Raw genomic sequence first — 21,050 nt, 5'->3', positions numbered from 1 at the left:
AGGCATAGTACAAATGCATAATGTTTGTGTTGCTTTGATTTATGGTGATATAAGTAAAGTTCAAGTGATGTAAACCAAAACTTCAAACCTATTTGGCACATTTGCATGTCAAACTCGACTTGCAAGAACTCTTTGACTATCAGGGATGAAATTTAGTTTGCATACTTCAGAAACTAGTGCATTGTTTGTAGTAACTCTCGAAGGTTATTCATCACATGAACACAATGAGATATGCTGGTGGTTGTCGTGAGCATTCCTGAATGAAGTCCTGAACTGCTGTTCTTTGCCCTTTTTTTATTTGAAGACTATGCTTTTCTTCAGACCCAACTACTATATCCTTTTAGAGATTTAAACATCTTTTCTTAGTGATGATAAGATGTATCAGAGGTGCAAAGCACACTGAGTATCCACAATCGAATTAATGCATTCATTGATCTTGTCATCCTAGAAGCCTGCACATATAACAAAGTTTTTCCACAAAAGAGCTACGGAACCTACTACACACAAATTATGTAAATGTCACTAAACGGCATCCGTAGGGACATCGTTTTTTGGTCCACATTTGAGTTTCCATCATATCTTTAATCTGCTTTTCATACATATCTTTTATTGTGATTGTTATGATGACCACATCTATGGACTTTTGAGTCGTATTATTGTATCCAGTGGAATTGTCTCCCTGAGATATAAAAGGATGAATTTTCCGTACGTTTTCACGGTAGGCCCCTCTGTTCAAGGTCAATGCACGACTATAACATTAGGTCCACTAAGTGCGGATATTGGTCTCCATTTGCCACTATTGCAGTAAACCCAACCGAGCAACGTGTCTACGGTGTCTCTTAAAAGACAATATTATTAACAAATTCGAAAAAAAAATTAATCTCTTTGGTGTCATTTTAAAAGTATTTCTGATAACATTACGTACAGAATTCTTTTATATGAGAAAGGTACATATGAAAAACATGACAACGACCGTGATAAAACTAATTTCAAGATTACTAGCGATCAATTCGCTCAATTTGTTTCAAAAAATGATTGAAAAGTGATATGAATTCCTCCTCATTCATTCTTTTTATTTGAGCATGTTGAACGCTTGAGTTAACATGTCATTACGAATCATTGCAGACGCTCACCCAAACCGTTAAAAAGTACCGCCCTCTCCCCCCTTCTCTTCCTACACTGAGCTCCCAACAGTGGCGGAACGTCAATACAGTCAGGGGGCGGATGCCCCCCCCCCCACCAATGGACTCAAATGGACTGCTGGCGCCCTTTTCAGCTATTTATCACTTTTTTACTTATTCGCGATTATTGACTTTTTTATGGCGCTCTCATCTACCTATTGACATTTGTCACATTTTGTTGGCGATGAAACCTATTTATTCTTCGTTTATCTGCAAATTAGCAAGGCCCGGAAAGGGTCATTTCCGGCCATATAGGGAGTATCTTTACTCAAAAGATTTCTGTACGCTCTGCGCCAACCTGTGGTGGCGCTCCGCTTAGATAAAGTCGAAAGCGCCCATACAGACCATTCTCACCCCCTCTTACCAATACCCCTAATACTCCGTCACGATAACAGGAGTGACTTTCCATATGTTATTGGTAGGAAATTGCAGGAATTATTGGAATCCTCAATGAAAACTATACGTAGGTAGTCTTGTTTGCGTGGGATTGAGTTGTGTAGGTGTTACACAAAAATGTAGATATGCTTTCTTTATTCTTGTGGAAAGCCGCTTTCACTTTGATATCAGATAAACCTGTGGTACATGCAGTGACGTAGCCAGGATTGTTCCAGTGGAGGGGGTGGGCGCTTGGGGGGGGGCTTGACCAATTCCTGGGAGGGCGTCTTGTTACTACCTGAGTGGAGTGCCAACATGGGTTGGCGCTCAGCGTACGGGAAATTTTCAGCTATAAAGACCTCCTACACTGTTAAAAATTTCTGTAAATTTACAGTTAATTCCTGTCGATTTTTACAGAAAAAGCCGGTTTTCTATATTTACATGTAAACGTCTGTTATTTTAACAGACGTTTTCTGTACAGCAAGTGGTTTACACAAAATTGTAGTATTTTTCCCTCCAAAGAAAAATTTACAGGAAAATCCTGTAAAATTTTCCAGAATATGTCAGTTTTTAATATTTACATGTAAAATCTGTGATTTTTACAGACGTTTTATGTTACAGCAAGTGGTTTACAAAAAATTGTAGTATTTTTTTTCCTCCAATGAAAATTTACAGGATAATTCTGTAAAATTTTCCAGAATATGTCAGTTTTTTATATTTACATGTAAACTTATGTGATTTTTACAGACGTTATATGTGTCATGTACTTTACAGAATTAGTTTTTTTTTTTTTGCAATCTAATGCATGTAAATTGGAATTTGAAGAGTGTTATACGAAAATATACTTGAAGGTGGAACACGTTACCAATATACAATGGTATAGGCTACAACAAAATCCATTGTGCAGTAACATTACCGTTTGGCAAAGAAAAGAATGAAATCCAACCATGAAGCTATTACCGATAGCTCCATGATCCAACCCACAATTACCAGTTAACTTTGTCCCTACAGTCGTTTTCTGCCTTAGTGTTACATTTGAGCAACAACCCCCACCCCCGTGAGGCTCATCAATGACCCTTAATTGTCCAGCGAACGAAACCAATGTGAAAGGTAACTTTGAAGGGTCTGTAGGTCAAATATTTGAAATCTAACCATTTAGAGTTTTAGAAACGAATTATTTGTAAATGCCTAACGTGTTAACTAATGAAAACATAATTTTACAATAGATGGTACTGTTCCAATTGGTTTACCGTTTGTTTAAGGAGTATACAACTTCCGAAATCCTATCAAAACAATTACTGCTGTGAGCTGCCAAGAATACAATACCCAGCCTTCAAGATGTAGTCTAATTTATTGTTGTTTTATGTTAACTTGTATTGTCAGTAAAACATGAACCGATGACAATTCCGTGTGCTCAATGTACGATCACTGGGTCACACACATGCAGCTATTTATAGCTAAATGGGTCACCGAACGTATCAAAATGTTGTTCAATATGTCTAGTTCAGCAAATGTCATTTCATTCATCTGAACCGCCCCCCCCCCTTCAACCCCTCCTCCCATTCGACCCAGCCGGTCTAGCTCGATTATTGGCGTCAACGTGTCTGTAACAGCTATGACGTCTCGCGCACAGGCGGGAATTCTTTTGATACATTCTGGGCGGCTGCCGTTGGCTTTCCCGGAAAACTTGGCTACAGTCCAGCATGCAGTCACATGACCCAAGTTGGCGCGCGATGTCAGAACGTCCAGTACATGCTGTGCTGTTCTGTACATTATGATTGATCGCATCTCGCATTAACGTACGTATGAAGTGTATAGATTGCACAATACAATACTACAGCGCTTCAAAGTACGTCGACACGAGAGGAAAACAACTGCCGTTGCTGTCCAGTAGGCTACGCACATTTCCACACCAGAACAGGACTTCATTGAGTACTTCGTCAGACGTGAGTGGTAAATTTATTTTAACCATATGCCACATTTGCATTATTATAATCAACAAAACAACTTTGAAAGCCTGTCATAACAAAAGGTTAGTTTATATTTTAGTTCTTACCGTAGGGCCTAGCCTAGTACTACCGTTAGTTTGCCTATAACGTAGACCAGACGAACGATAATTAAGAGTTAGACTATCACTATAGTAACACTGGCGCTGTATTAGACTACCTATCGTCACCCTACCGTGCATTTTGATATGTGCGTGTGAAGCTTAGCCTTGCTTCATGTTGTTTAGGTTAATATGATTTAAGGGTGGGTACATTGTAACTTGTAAGTTAATTGGTGCTGGTAGCCTACATACATGGATGATATTGGCTCTCATGTGGCATGTAATATGCAGTCTTTAGATTAGCCCAGGTTAATTAGACTTTTAGAACATAGCTGAATTTGAAAAGGCATAATTCATGTCTCTTTCAAATTATCAGTTTTGATAAGCTCCAATCAATAGTGAAGCAGGGCAGAAATGTACACCTGTAAAATATGCAATACACTAACAGCTACTATCCGTGGCTATGTTGATCATGTGAGTTCCCATAGGAATATACCTCGAGTGAGATTTCCATGTTGTTTTGTTAATTGTGGCTATACCCTATCAACTTTTGCTGCAATGAAGATTCATGTGACTAGGTATCACCGCCATCTTCAAAAGCAAACAGCAGTTGCAGCAAAACTTCAGTCAGTTAACCTGTCATTGATTTGTATGTATGAAATCTGTCAAAAAGAACTCACAGATCTGTCCTCATATTTGGCACACTTAAAAGCACATATAAGAAAAGAACAAGTTGTATCTTGACCATATAAGAAGTGCAAAAGAGATTTTTCAAAAACCAGTTCATTTACAGCACATTTGTCACGTTGTCACAGAAACTGGGGAGCTGTAAACATTTTGGATAAATACAAACTTTCTACTCGTGATCATTGCTCTTTGGATCAAGATATACCTCTAGACACTAACTGCTTTGATGTGTCTACAGAGACTGATAGATTTGTCATTGAAAATGACATAAGCTGTGATTTCGAAAACAGTAACAATTGCCAAGGTAGGGTGCAAGAAACAGGTCAGTCTAGGCTTCAATTCCAACAAAATTTTGCCTTGTTTCTTCTGAAACTTCAGGCAAAACAACTTGTTCCATCACAAACAATTCAAATGATTGTTGAGGAGCTTCAAACTATTCACAGTTTATGTCAACAAGATCAGGTTTTGAAAATTACTCAAAAATTGAGAGATGAGGGTTTAGCAGAAGAACGTATCAAATGTGTAGCCGATTATATGAATGAGATAGATGCATGGATTGCTATTGATACAGTAGTTGTAAAGGAAAACTCAGAATGCAGCACTGTAGAAAAGAGTAATTTACTATAAATCAGCATTCAAGTTTGTTGCTCCAATTGCAATATCACTAGGGAGAGATTCAGCACAAAAAATGCATTACTATCATTACATTCCAATCAAGGAGAGCATTCAATTGCTCCTTTCTGATGATTTTGTGTTGGGACAATGTCAAAGTAGGCATCACAGTGAAGACTCATCTGTTCTTACTGACATAGTGGATGGTACAGTTTTTAAAAAAAAATAGTTTGTTTCAAAGTTGTGAAAGATCCTTGTCCATCATTCTCTATGAAGACTCATTTGAAATTGTAAACCCACTTGGGTCGGCAAGAATAAAACACAAAATACTAGCAATGTACTTTACACTTGGAAACACCCAACCCGAGTACAGATCTGTTGTTGATGCAATGCAGCTTGTGTTTTTTTGTAAAGAAGTTGATTTTAAGGTCTTTGGGCAGCAGAAGGTTTTTGAGAGAGTGATAAATGATTTGAAAACATTAGAGGAAGTTGGAATAGAAACAAGTGACGGGGTGGTCTGGAAAGGTGCGCTGTCTTGTATATTAGGGGATAATTTAGGTTCCCATTGTATTGGGGGTTTCATTGAGAGTTTTTCAGGAACTAACATGTGCCGCTACTGTTTAATAACTTCACATGACTTCAAATGTAACGCACCATATGCTGTTGGGAAGCCTAGAACCAAGGAGGAGTATGATTCTTGCATTGCACACCTTGAAGATCATGAAGAAAATCATCATCAAGGAATTAAATTTAATTCATGTTTTAATTCTTTGAGGTATTTTCATGTGTGTGCACCTGGTTTGCCACCATGCCTGGGACATGACTTGTTTGAAGGAGTTGTTGATTACGATGTAGCCATGTTTATTCAATACTGGATTAAACAAAAACATTGGTTCACATATGCAGATTTGAATATAATGTTGGTACAGTTTAAATTTCAAGGATGCGATGCAAACAATAAACCTGCATTTGTAAATTTATCAGGTAACCTCTTAGGTGGTTTTTTTGAGGAATGGAGAGGTGAAAGGGGAGGTTAAGAAGTAAGTTACAAGAGGAGATGGAAAAATTTCTAAATAGTAAGTACATGTGATACACAGAAGTTTCTCTTATTGTCTAAGACAGTTGCTGGTACCACAAATTGAATAAGGAAACTGGTCTCATAGTACATCATTAGCATTTTTGTAATTCTCTAAAGAAAATTTTCTGGGTTAATTATTAGTATTATACATTAGATTTGAATTTTTTTTAAAGCAGTTTTCAAGTAGTGAGCAAATAGAAAACACTAGGTCAAACTAATGAAATGATACACCACATACCCAAACTAAAATATTTATCAACAAGAAAAGAGGAAACCCTTCTTTTCAATTCAAATTAAACATAGAACGTACGTTCTATGTTGTTTGTAGAGTATGTTGAAGTTCATATGAGAGTATGACAAGGCTAAAGGTCACCTTGAAAAACAACCACTATGGGTTAGTATGGGGTACAGTACCTCTACTCTGGGATCATACTTGGCCCCCACTTTGGGGTCCAAATAAGCGGGCACTACGAAAACGTCTGCAGTGACCAAATAATGCCATGGACGCAACAATTTGATATGTATGAGTGTTACTTTGCCCCAAAAACACTTGTATACCAATAATCAACAAAAATTGCCCCAATAATTTCACACTTTGGCTATACTGATTGAAAGATGCAGAGAACTGTGGCAATGGCTTGCTTTCCATACAGTATAAGAATACACCTCGACAACTTAACAAACTATGAAGCACGCCTTGTCCGATGCTTATGCACAAGGTCCATATGGCATACGGTACGGTGTGTACATGTGTACAAAGCCATTGCCTACATCAACAAACAAGCAGCGGCTTAACCGAAACAGACGTGTCAGAGAATGCCCCTGTTGCCAATTGAAGATATGCTTGATTCGATAGATTGAGAGCTTGAGTGCTGCCCCTGTTTATTGTGTAAATGCTGATGTTCTGTGAGTGTCCAAAAAACTAGTACCTTAATGCAATATATGTCTGTTATCAGGAAATAATTTATCAAGGTTGTTTATTCATTTCATATCATCTACTTTCATTGATGTGACATATTTTCATTCTTAAAGAAAAGTTGCTTGGATCAGAATCTTCACAATCATCTGAACCCGACTCTGTGGCCAGTTCACCAGGATGCAGCTGGGTGCCCAGTTCAGCAGGATCAAGTCCAGCAGCGGTAATTGCAGATTGGGCAGAGTCATTTAAAGTTGATTGGGATAAAATGCCTAAAAGCCTCACAAAATCACTCCAGAAGAAACAGAGACCCGCTCCCAAAGAACGGCGTGAAATGATCAGAATATTATGCAATGACATATATAATGAAAGTTGAGTCAAGTCCAGGACGAAAGCACCTTTCTATTATTGCACAGAAGATCGTTCGTGAGTTTCCAGAACCCTTTAAAGATGACATTGAAGGACTTGTTGTTGGTAGTGGATATGCATCCCTTCTTACACAGTTGGAAAACTGTATGAGCAATCTCAATAGAGGCAAATTTCACCTAAATGTTGGTTACCCTCTGTTTGTAGAGGGTGAACAGAATGAAGCACTAACAAAGAGCGTAAACTCAGCACCTCATATGGCTGCAAAAACTGGCAACCAGGGGACCTACCTGAAGGGGAGGATCGAGACACGCAGAGAAAAAAGACAGATGACTTAAAGGTGATGCATGAACTTAACATATGGGATGACAATGAGCTTGTTTTCCTCATGAAAAATGTATTTCCAACCATCCGTGCCAAGATAAACAGTCAGCAAGTTCCTGTATGTGCTCTCCTTGATGAATATCCTTTCTTGTTTGAGGAGGTTGGGATGATGGGACATTTTGAAGACTTAGTGGGCATCAAACTGAAATCAGTTGAATTCAGAAGTTTCTGCAAGTGTCAGCAAAGAAGAAGAAGGAGGTGCAAAATATAATAGCTGATGGGAGAGTGCTAAGAAGGAAAGTGGTGATCATTCCCCTGATGTTCCAGGACTTATTCTCCTCCTCTGCAATCACCTTGGAGATAAATGGGACGATCTTTTCTACCTTGCAAAGGTAAGAAGAAGCTACCTTTATAAATCATTAAGCTTGTGAACTGTCTCAGAATAGCACTATTTGTCTGTGTTTTTCTCTGGTTTGTTGTTCTTACACTTACAGTTATGTAGATGTATTAGTCAAGTTGATTGACTTTATAACGATTTTCCTCTGCGATGTTCACTGTTTGTAGGTCAGTTGTAATTGTTGTGTATTGGGACTCTGAAGTCCAAAGTTCAGTACATCATATGCCATCAGTTGATTAAGATCTTCCCCATTGTCATCATTTTGATTTCAGGGATGCATATTGTCCCTCAGTTTCATTTATTTTATGTTATGCTTTGGAAGATACTACTGTTTTCCCAGATGGCATCTTGAATGTTTTGTCCCACATAATAAGATAAGTATTCCAAACAATTTTAATGTTCCTACATTTACATTATGTACAGGAAACCAGTACTGTGCAGAATATTACTAAGGATCTCAAGTCAACATCCCCATGCATCATTATTCAAGGTGAGAAGCATTTGGAGGATTTTGCTCTAATATGCATTTCCTCCAGTACATATACACTGCTCTTTTTCCCCTTTTTGGTTTGGATGATAGTTGTAACCTTTGAAATTTGTGATGGTGAGTATTTGTGCATGTGTATGTATTTTACTGATGCCTACCTTGTAAACACAATTTCTCATGAAAGGAAGCTTAGATAGATTTCATAGTTGGCATGTGGGTGTACCCGATAGAGTACAAGAAGCCTATTGTTTTTGGCAAAGGTCAAAGATCATTTGGGGTCAACAGAGGTGAAACTGTGAATACTTTGTAAACATGATATCTCAAGAAGGGAATCTTGGACAGATCTCATGTGGTATGTAGGTGTGGTCACTTGAATCAACAGTGGTCAAAATTTGAGAATCTATGATTAGAGAAACCTAGGAAGTTATATGTTGGCAAGTGTGTCAATGACACCTCATAGTGCACTGTCACCTGTGGAAGACAAAGTCATGGGTCAATCTGAGATTTAACTGGGAAAACTCTGTTACAGCATCAATTCAGCATGCATACATGTGTGCATTTGATGCTCAGCATGTAACATGAAACTCAAGAACTATAGCCCATTTTTGACTTATGTGACATATGTGGTAAAAACATTTTGGTTGACCATTGCAACATTTTCAATGTCATTTTTGTGTTGCTGATCTAGGGTGCCTCAGTAAATCGATATATCAGATAAACCGTTTTTTCTTTCATATCCACACCGACAATATTGAAATCTGCCATCAACGAATATATCGAAATACATCCGAAACAAACCTTGAATACCGGTAAAAATAATATTGAATAAAAAATAATGACCCATTAGTGCACGCGAGTTGGAGTATATTCACGCTGCAACTGTAAAGTAGTGGTAGTCATAGCAGTGGCATTAACTTTAAATGAACATTCTCTTAATAGTTCTAATTGATATTTATTTTTTGCAGGTCCAAACATGTACACTGGAAGAAAGTTTATGTTGGCAGTAGATATGGTTATTGTTAATGACCACATTCAAACTTTTGAAAGTGCAATGATCATGCTGTTTGCAATGTTTTTCATCTTAAACATTGAGTATCCATCTGAAGGTGCAACTTTAATGGAGTTTATCCAGCGGTGAGTAGGCTGAAAGTACCCTAGTAATAGTTAACCATTGTTATTTTGTGTGGACATTCCCTTGACATGGAATGTAAGAGTGTATGCATATTATTAGCCACCTTCAAAAGATCAGCCGATCATAAAGGTACCAATATAGAAAAAAATCAACAAATTGCAGTTAACTCAACTCCTGGGCAGATCATTGAAATAAACCATACTCTGTTCTCGGTTACAGCTGATTTACTTATTTTGTACTATTTGTTGTGGACCAAGAATAACAGCAGCTTTGGTAACCTTTTGTAAACATTGATGACCTTTACATAATTTTCACCAATGGAAAGTTAGTGTAAATAGTTGAATGGCATGTTTTATTATTTTGGAGAAGGGTGGGAATGTATGAGTTTGGTTAATTACTGAGAACACCTTCACAATTTGTTACAACTATAGGGTATCAGCTTAAACTGAACAAAATTGAAATTAAAAGAGGATTCACAAATTAGCTCTTAGCTCTTTTCAGATCATGATTTCCTAGAAAACTGTTGAATTCCAAAGGCTTGTAAATTAAGACAGGTATCCAGCTCAATTGCTTCTATCAACACCAGTGAGCACACATACAATTGGAAACTGAGTTGTGTCACATCATATTTTGACCATATCTTACTATCATGTATGTCATACTGTAGTGTAAATTTGAGACCAAAGGAAATTAATTGTTAAATGGTTTAATAATTGCTAACTTATTTGAACTTTATGATTTCACAGTTCTAATTTTTGCTCCTCTTTGCAGCTGCTTTGTTGGATTGAATCCAGAAAAGGGAAGAAAGACCCCCAAATCCAAGAAGAGCTATCCTGTCAACCCAAAAATTGTGGCTTTGGTTGGAAACCTGAAGGAATTTGAGTCAGATTGGACAGTCTAAATGCTTTTCAGGCACTTCCCATGATTCGTCACATTAGTCTGACAATTTGGTAACGTTGAATTATAAATCTAGGTCACTTAGTTGATTTAAGGTGTTCCTAGTTGAGAAAATGTTAGCGAGCCTCTTGAGCCTCCTTAACTGGAACCATAGACTCTCCAGCTACAGAGAAGTCTCATTTACAAATGAACAGTTAAACATTTATACAGAGTTCAAACTATTGTGTTTTACTTTGTTGGTGGATATTTACAAGGTTTTACTTGTTGACAAACTTGTTAAAGACTATTATTTGGTGCTATTATGACACCTTTCCAATAACTCCATAAACTCTGAAACTCTTCCAAGCAGGTTCACAAATGTTAGAAAAGTTTTGAATTCATAATAGTTTCAGATGTCAAGTCATTCTGTTCATTTTGTTAATGCTATAAGCTTGATATCTAAATTATATTTTGTTGTCAAAATATAAAATCTCTATGCTAAATTTTAACATGAAATCTTTTCATAAAACTGCTCCTTCCACTCAAGCAGAAGCACAGGAATATAAGGACAACTTTTTTTAATCATTTACGGGTACAAAGGTCAAATCATTGTTTATATATCTTTTGATCAGATGATTTACAATATCTTTGGTTAACAGATTAGTTAATCTTTATTCTTACCTGTTGTAACATATCCTTGTCTTTAACTTCCACTTTGAACTTTAAGGGCTAAAGAAGGTCACGAAAATTAGAAAAAGTATACAATCCTTATCAGCAATAGAGGAGTTACCACAGTTACAGGTATCAATTTTCTGTGAACATTGATATGCCCATTAAAGTGAATATGGTATATGAGCGATATATTTAATACTGCTAGAACATTTAAAAATACATGAAATGAACATAGTTGTAATAAAGTTAAGTGAAGAATAGTGAAGACACCTAAGTTTCTGTGGTTACATAATACAGTGACCTTGAGTGAACTTTGTTGTAGAGCAATGAAAGGGCAAGGAACTAGCAGGTGTCAAAGCTTAGTGTTTTATGATCAGTCAATTGTGAAAACTTTCAGTGGCTGATCCAGGATTTCCTGAAGTGGCCGAAGAGACAAATATGGCCACATACAGACTTATCAGTATATTTCCAAACAATGAAAGTATCGTCTGTATAACAAAACCTTTTCCAAAAGAAAGGCTGGGGCACCCAGCAAATACCCAGCCATCAATAAGAGATTGCCTTATGATGTTCAGTCTTATATATTACTTTTAAGGTTTTGAGGTTCAAAAATATGTTTCAACAAGTTTTAAAGTTGTAAATAAAAGTTTCAGAGAACAATAAGTTGTTTTTTTATTTTATAATCTCACTGATAATAGTAATTCCATCTGAAAGCCAATTTTACAGACAAAGACCTATTTATTGCAAGGAAAAAAACTATAGATAACATTAAAGACTAGACTTTACCTAAAAGAAACAGTAAATTAAAAGTCACAATACAGTTATTTTACAGAGAAAAAGACATACTGTATTTCAAGAAAAACTGTGTAAATAAGCATTTCAGACTGTCTATTTTACATAGAATGTAGTGTAAAATAACGGCCATCATATAGTAATTTACGGATGAAAACTTTTATAATGCAAAGAAAAACTGTATGAATTACGCTCTCATACTGTGTATTTAACATAGAATTCAGTGTAAAATTACGGTCGTCGTACAGTAATTTTACGGACAAAGACTTTTATAATGCAAAATAAAAACTGTATAATAACAGTTTTAGACTGTTTATTTTACATAGAATATGGTGTAAAATAACGGTTGACGTACAGTGATTTTACGGACAGAAACTGTTATAATTGGGGGAAAAACTGTGTAAATAACAGTTTCAGACTGTTTATTTTACATAGAATATGGTGTAAAATAACGGTTGACGTACAGTAATTTTACGGACAGAAACTGTTATAATTGGGGGGAAAAACTGTCTAAATAACAGTTTCAGACTGTTTATTTTACATAGAATATGGTGTAAAATAACGGTCGTCGTACAGTAAGTTTACGGACAAAAACTGTTATAATGAAGAAATAAACTGTATTAATAACAGTTTTAGACTGTTTATTTTACATAGATTATCTGCAGTTGGAAATAACAGACATTTCCTGGAAACTCTGCTGCCAGAGAAATTCTGTATTTTAACAGAATTTTTTTTAACAGTGTAGATCGTTGAAAATAACACTTCCCAGGCCTTGTAAGCTGCTCTAAAGTTTCACAACATCCTTTATTTTGAGATCCCCATGTCTTGATATGGTCATCAAATAATTTAGAGAAATAGAATAAAAAAAGACAATCTGGTAAGTTGATTTGAAATATCATGACATATCTCGGCCTATGCGCTATGTCATGTCAGGTTTTTCAGCAACTATAGCCTACTGCCGGTCCGCGGTCAAAGCTAGGTCGTTCATGAGTGGTCATCATGGAGATTCGATACTATGCAGACCAATGAATGATATATTTTTCGCACATGTAATTTTTTCGACACCCAAAATCCCAGTGGGAGGGCGACAAGCTTTCATGGGGCTGTCGCCCAGCCCCCCCCCCTCCCCTCTCCTCCCTCTGGCTACGCCACTGGGTACATGGTGCCGAAGCACATATCTTCAAAGTAATGTCTCCAACTTTCAATTGTTTCAAGCTACTATGTGACCAAAAAGAAGTTCTCAAGATGAAGTTGCAGATCTGAAAGGACCAGTAATTTTACTAGGAAACCTTTCGACCACGTACACCTTTGAAGTAGGATAGGATTACACAGTATTTGAATTCTTTATCGATCGGCTTAAATTCTTAGCTTTATTCGTTGTATATCCATCTCTAGATAACACATCCCAGGTTCTACAAGGCTTTGTATTAAATTAGCTGAAACTCTATAGACCAGTCTTGCAAGGTTTAAAGAAATAGCTCCTTACATAGTTGGCATGATTCAAATTCATCCAGTGCAAATTCATCCAGATGCAAATTCATCAATTTAATTGGTCGAGAACTTGCTAGAACAGTAAGCTGTCTGAATTAGCATCTTCAGATCGAATATGGGTTTGCTGAGTTAGGGAGTAATATGTTCGAAGTACAAGGACCAACCAATGAACACAATTTTTACATAAGAGGCAGAGATAAGACACTATAGCAGAAATCATTATGTCTTCTTTCTGTTTATTACTGATAAATGCAAATATTTTCATTAAAAATCAATATGAAATTTCATGTTACTTTCAGAAATATATAAACAAAGCAACTTCTACAACTTCAGCTCATTCACATTCATGCTATCAGCTAGAAAATTTACCATGAGGCACATTTTCTATGAGGCATTGATGTGAATACCACTGACATAACTTGTGCTATTCAAATGGATAATGGGCTTGGTCAAGTCATGAATAAGGCTCTGCCCCATATATTGCACATGTACAAAAAGGGTTACTGCTGTACATGCAATACTTTTTTGATGGGGAAGAGAGGGGGGGGGGGGGGAGATGTGGTAACATGTTGAAAAGACCACATCTTTTAATTTGTCATTTTTCTTTTGAACATATGCAAATGCTAGACATGAAAGCACTTGGAAATTTCTTAAAGAGATAGGCAGTTGTTGCCCTTGCACTGCTTTGAAGTCTGCACCACTGTAAATATTGTTGAAGGAGTGGAGTTCTGCGAATCTCTTGATAGTCAAGTAATAAATTTTTCTTTCACTGTTTGTTAAACAGCTCCTAGCAGTAATATGTATTTACACGACCGTAATGTAACCGGTGTTTTCTACATACAGTCAAATTAAAAACCAATGTTAAACTTGTTCACCTGCAATGGTCTAAATTCAGAAAGTACATCAATATCATATCTCTTTTGCATGTTGTATAACGGTACTGAATTTGAAGTGGATTATATTTATCAATGAATATAGCAATGTTTTGGGTAAAAGCAATTAAAGCATCCACTTGAACTTCATGTTTTCCTTGCATTGTTTGCTACTTCCTCCTATCTAGATTCGAAAGGGAAATATAGATAAATGCTCAATACCTCAAACAACATTATTTAACCTTGTTTCCCACAAAAAATGTTCTCTCCCAGTTTCTGTAAACTACTCAGGATAAATGGAGGGGTGGGGGAGTTGGACAGGTTGGGAAACTAAATATTTGACAGATGTTGTATTTGACAATAAAATTCACCTTCCCAAGGAAGTAATATAGTTCTTTAAGTGGCATTTTATGAAGGACCTACAGTATGTAACGATAGCAAAATTGGTTATTGCCTCCTGCTGAAATGTCCAATAAAGACTCGCAGTATTGGAATGTTCATCAGATTTCTCATTTATAGAAACATCTGTGTTTATTGAAACTTTCCTAGGATGTTGCCAACAAGATGCAGTTGAAGTCTATTGTACCTTGTTGTGAAAGGTGGAGCTCACAAAAAGTCCTATCAACTAGTCTTATTCAAGCAGTGGCAACATATGGGAAAAAAGAAAAGCAAAATATGGTACAATTTTGTTAATATTATTTTGAACTATTTATCCAAACACCCTATCCTCCTTTTGAGACTTTTGCAAGCTTGTAAACCAGTTACAGCACTCATGCAACATGATATGACAAAGGTTCATTGCCAGAACATGAAACTAGCAATTTGGAGTAAATTTGTTAAAAGAATGATGAAGTTAATACACTGAAATATTGAATGGGGTTCAAAAGAGCTTAAGAAGTCTTTTGAGGTACATTACTTGTTCTGATAAATATATTAATTGCCCTAAGATTCAGCTATTAAAGCAGCTACTAGTCAGATACTAGATAGTATGGGATCATGAAGGTTTTCAGATTTTACCTATATTGGCCTCAAATAACCTTTGACTTGGCTAAAAGCATTATCGTGAACTCAGCACATGACACACCTGCATACAAACTTCCATTCATCATTCCAATATTGAACTATCATGTTAACAGGGCTTTCAGTTTCAGATATCTAGTTATCTCACATGGGCTTCTGCTATACTGTACAAATTTATAGAATAGTACTCAATGTCAGAAACCTATATGCACTACATATGACTACCAACTTTTCCTTGTTGAGTTAGATGCTCTATGTTACTCTACTGACCTTGAGTAGCCTTTGACCCTCAATGAAGCCAACACCTACTGAAAATTCCAGTATAAATATAAAATTAATGAAATGATTCAGAAAATACTTTAACAGAAAGAAAAACTATTATAAACACTTCTGTTCATACTGACCTCAGCGTAAACAATTTAGAGACCAAGAACAAATGGTATAATAACTATTAGCTAACATTTCTTCCTTCTACTCTGCAATTTTGAGAGACCAATAAGCAAAATTGATACTGGCAAATGTAACATGGCAACAATAACAATAATTCACAAATGATGATGACATCAGAAAAAGTAGCAACCATGACAATGATGATGATTTGAAAATCTTAATGAGCAATCCTAAATGTAACTAGAATATCACTTTTAGTAGAGCAGGGTTCTCACAAGCACGTTTTAACCTGGCGGTGGTCGTGGTTTGAATATGATTTTGCCTCTCCCTGCATGGTTTGAAAGTTGAGCGCCCGGGCTGAACATTTATCAACCAGGAAAAGCTTGCTGCCACTTATCTGGTCCGAAAAAATTATAGCATGAGGTAAATTTCCTCCTGGGTGCATAATTATCATAACAGTTCAAGAATTTTTACCAAAGGCGATCATATTTGAATATCTGGAGTCGGCTCGGACTTGAAGGGTCTTGGATTTGGCTCATACCAAGTGGGCTCGGACTTGGCTCAGACTCTGGCTAATTGGACTCGACTACAGCTCTGCCATAAATATAAAAAGATAATGGATTGTTAATAATTTATTATATGATGTTGAGAAGGTAGAGACTTAGAAAGTTAACTCCTAAATGTAATGGATAGCATTAAACTCTTCGTTTCACTAACAAAAGCATTCTCAAATACAGTACTAGCAACATTACAGCTGAAATAATGGACCACCAATACGATGCAGTGAAGAAAGGGAGTTTAATAAAGAGCATCCCTCAATGTAATGACTAGGATAAAACTCTTAGTTTCACTAACAAAAGGATACCACATGCAGTACCAACAAGAGGGATGCCCATTATATTGAGGGTCCACTAGACTTAAGGTTTGCTAGACCCAACACCCCCATTGTGGGAAGCATTATTGAGCGTCTAGTTAGCATTTATTGGGTAACTGAAAGTATTGAAGGACCTTGGTGTCTCCCCTCCCAGTAGTTTTATAACATTTATGAACCAGGAAGAGCTTGCTGCCACTTATCTGGTCCGAAAAAATTATAGCATGAGGTAAATTTCCTCCTGGGTGCATAATTATCATAAGAGTTCAAGAATTTTTACCAAAGGTGATCTTTGGTATCTGGAGTCGGCTCGGACTTGAGGGGTCTTGTATTTGGCTCAGACCAGATGGACTCGGACTTGGATCGGGCTCTGGCTAATTGGACTCGACTACAGCTCTGCCATAAATATTTGAAGAGATAATGGATTGTTAATAATTTACATGTCAGATTGACAAATTCATAAAATGAAACTTATTACATAATGGAAACCATGTGCAGTGCAGTTTGCATAATGGTGATCTATTTATACATCCAACCAGCTAGTATCGGATCATAACAACATGTTACCACATGTATGCATTTAAGTGTTTTGTCACACAGTACAGTGCTAACATCATACAAGGGAGTTTTAATTGTTCCATAACAACTCTGATCATAATAGCCTGTTCGTGCAGGGAATTGTAATGGAACAACTCCCTGGTTTGTGCTAGGGACATGAGAACTTTCTAGTGCCTGTTGAACATTAGTCTTGTGCATTTTCATGTTACTTACTAACACCAAATTACTGCACACAGATGGTCATTTTAAAAGTATGAAAACTGAATACAATCAAGAGCTTTTATTTGGACATGATACCCAATATGAAACTACTTTAGTTGCACATAATAATATCAAAATAATATAATAATATCAAAATGCCTAAAATACTTAGCCATGATTGCTTTGTTATCCTAAAATGAATACTCAATTGTTTACCTTCACCCATAGGTGCAGGGAAAAAAAAACTCATGTTACAAAAACTTGTTGTACACTGCTACACTGAGGCCCTGTGTGACTTAGAATCAGAACCAATGACACACCACTACTACTGTACGCACAGGGCTAAGTGATGCACACTAACACATATAGAGAATATTGTGGGGATGAATATTGTACTGAGACGGCAAACGTTTTCACATTTTTTACTTTTGTAACTCGTTTATGGAATCTATCAGGCCCTTTCTTTTACTGTAGTGTTCCGTTTGCTTGTGTGTCTGTTTTTGTGGAGTTGTGACTTTCTGACTGCCTTATTTTATGGCAGAGAGATTGAGACATACCCAAAGATTTATATTTCGTGAAATGGTTCAAAATTGCATCGCACGAATGCAAGTTTTTTCATACCCCTAAATTGACACATCTGTCGATAAGCTTACTGTAGTGAAGGCCTAAGTAAACATCTATTATCTTTGGATGCTGTTTGCTATGCTCTGAGCCTCTAACCTCAGAAAGGTCAGGTCCCAGAGATTAGTGGTATTATATTGAGGTAATTTTGGTTATTTTTTAGGGAGTAAGATTTCCAAATGCCCAAAAACATTCACAAACACAATTTGATCAGCATATACCTGAAATGGATTCAAACTCATGAAATATTTAACTCTGCTTGGCTGCAAAAAGTAACTGTATGGTTGCCTGCTGTATCGTTGCTAGTACTAGCTACAGTAGTAGTAGGCTAGTACAGTATAGTAATAGTAGTAGGCCTAGTAATATTTGGAGGTGCGTCAATTATTAAGCCTTTACTTTAAAAGATCTGGAAGATCACCAGGCTGCAAAATGTGTAGGATGACCAGTCTGTTACAAGTATATACTTTAATTTATTTATCACATTTTATATTCCGAGTATCAGCAAAGGCAGTAGCAGGCAGCTGTGATTTACCATAGCCAGTAATAATGATAGGTCCAATTTAGGGCTAACGTTAGGCCTAGGCTAGTCTACTCTAACTCTAACCATGGTCTTACTTTATTTGTGTTCAGCATAAAGGTATTTACTCTAAATGTTATTAATATATCCGGAACACTTTTAAGGAATTTACTTACAATGCATATACTCCACCAAAGTTCCAAAAGCCAACTTCAAATGGGCAACGTTTACGGTAACCTGCGGCACTTTCCTTTGTAGACTACATGGCTAGGCCCACATAAAGTAACGTTGAATGTAGGCTATTGGGATAGCAACAATACGATCCGATCGACTGCCCTGCCACCGAACACAGAAAGAACTGCTTATGTATGGGGGCGTTGTTTCGTTACGTGTAAATTTGCCAGTTAAAATAGAAACTCTTATTTTCTTAAATATCCCAAATTAATGGAAGAAAAAGTACAAACACGAAGATTTCAGTGTAATTAGAGGAACCTTTAAGTTTCGGAACTATATATAGCCGCATTTGGTCAAAATCGCGGTGTAAAGTTGGGATCAACATACCATGTTCGTAATTCTGTTATATACCCTTCGGAATTACCTCCACTTTTGAGGGGAAATTTTACCCTTTAAATGAACGATTTTTTTTTTTGTAACTTCGGAATTGAAAAGTTTATGAGGTTTTCTCTTAACTTGAAATAATCATTCCTCAAAGGAAGTGAAATTGATTGAACAAGAAGACCCTAGACGTAAACCTATCCCCGAGGTAAACCTAAGTCCCAGCTATCATGCTTCGAAGTAAACAAAAATACCAATGTATATATATATATATATATATATATATCTATATATATATATATCTATATATATATATATATCTATATATATATATATATATATATATATATATATATATATATATATATATATATGTATATATATATCTATATATATATATATATATAATTATTTGGATGTTGTTCCCATGTTGCCATTTGCTTCTATAAAACATATTGGCGACATTTAAAAAAAAAATAATACAAGTCATCATACTGGTGTCATGTTTCATGTACTTTTATTGTATTTTATGTTATATCATTCTCAGTGCCATTATTAAAGATGACATTTTAACGAACACAATCCAATTTCAATGCAAGTTTCAGGAACAGACAAAGTATCATAAGTCATCGAGTCCCATGTGCTATAAAATTCACTGTCAGTTGTTATTTTCTCTCAAAACATATTAATGCCTTGATAGTCTTCATTTGATCACCTTTAGTCATAACATATCAACGTTAATAATAATGTACGTGATGTAATGACTATAAAATGTTAGCTTCTTATTTATTTATTACATATTATTATATCGCCAACCGTTTCCTGCCCTTCTTACTTTGGAGACTTCAAATTGTTACTTTGATCATTAAACTGAACGGATTTTCATTGTTGTAGTGATGATACCACAGTCTGAACCGTGAAAATTCTTCCAGAAGATGCCGCGGTAATCGTTGAACGAGTAGTCACCGTTGAGATTGGAGTACCCGCATGTATGGAAAGTTGTCTCATAGACCGGGTTTTTGTTTGCGCAGCATTTATAATAATAAACATAAGTACATCCATCGCAATTAGAGCATTTCGCATGTGGACGATAATAATAACAGGACTAATAATGATAGCAGTCGCAGTCAGAGTACTCGTAGTTACCTGTAGCTACGCGCTTGCTGAATGCGGAGCAGTGGCTGGTAGAGCCCGTATTACTATCGTCTGGATACCACTAGCCACCTCGGTGTTTTTCTGCGCAGTCGAAGGTACTCGATCCATCGTTGTCTTGATCGTGCGTACTAAATCGATACCCTGAATTTGCTGCCATTGCGTTATTACCTGGAAGGAAATTAATGAAGTAATGTTATTGTCAAGTCTACATATTTACATAAGGGACGTAATAAAACTACCGTGGGTTAGTTTGTTGTAAAAAACGGCTGTCAGTGGCTTTTGCTGTTATGTTATTTCATGTTTGGGCTTGATTAAGATTTGCTAGGTTTCATTAGAAGTTCTTTAACTTTCCTTTCGCAGTTTAAAAATTTGAAGATAAGTGTTAATTTCTAATTCTGACAATTTGTTTGGGAATTTTATTTCATAACATCGTTCATTATTCAATAATATATTTGATATAAATAGTAAAATGTATAGAACTCTTTCACTTTTGCGACGAATAATATTTAGTATAAGCGATTTAAAGGTACTTTTGAGATGATTAGAAGTACTAAATTTCTGCCAAATGGAAAGTACAGCTTTGATTTTTAAACTTTTAGGTTTTCAATTAAGAGGAACAAATGTAAAGTGTTGGATTTTCTCATCTTTGTCACCACCATCTTTCGTGAAACGTCTTATCTTTCATATGACGTTTTTACATCCATTTGATAATTAAAAATTAATGAGATACCTTTGCTCTGATGAAACATTCATACATATAAGAAATAGGGCAGGTAATGCTCTTTGGAAATGTAACACATACGATTTTTCTCGATTGATCTCTCAAGAAAACGTCCGATTTATTTGATATTTTTCTA

General features: G+C 36.2%; 1 protein-coding gene and 2 long non-coding RNA genes across 4 annotated transcripts in view; 1 reads left to right on the top strand and 2 right to left on the bottom strand.

Annotated features, from left to right (window-relative positions):
* LOC139973183 (uncharacterized) overlaps positions 1–21,050 on the bottom strand; it is a 56,650-nt gene that overhangs the window by 24,185 nt on the left and 11,415 nt on the right. The gene's annotated exons all lie outside the window — the stretch shown is intronic.
* On the top strand, positions 3,118–12,685 carry LOC139973702 (uncharacterized). Of its 2 annotated transcripts, none has more exons than XR_011795297.1 (5): positions 3,118–3,588; positions 7,013–7,978; positions 8,407–8,473; positions 9,436–9,604; positions 10,374–12,685. It is a non-coding gene; the product is annotated as an uncharacterized lncRNA (long non-coding RNA). The 2 variants fall into 2 exon arrangements; XR_011795296.1 differs by having other exon boundaries at positions 3,121–3,502.
* Positions 13,127–19,034, bottom strand: LOC139973520 (uncharacterized). Its single transcript, XR_011795236.1, has 3 exons — positions 18,660–19,034; positions 16,867–16,982; positions 13,127–16,309 (listed from the first exon to the last, which is right to left on the bottom strand). It is a non-coding gene; the product is annotated as an uncharacterized lncRNA (long non-coding RNA).

Source organism: Apostichopus japonicus, chromosome 9, assembly GCF_037975245.1.
Source record: "Apostichopus japonicus isolate 1M-3 chromosome 9, ASM3797524v1, whole genome shotgun sequence".
NCBI classification, from domain to species: Eukaryota; Metazoa; Echinodermata; class Holothuroidea; order Aspidochirotida; family Stichopodidae; genus Apostichopus; species Apostichopus japonicus.
The sequence above is the reverse complement of the archived record's forward strand: the minus strand, read 5'-3'. Positions and strand labels throughout refer to the sequence as shown.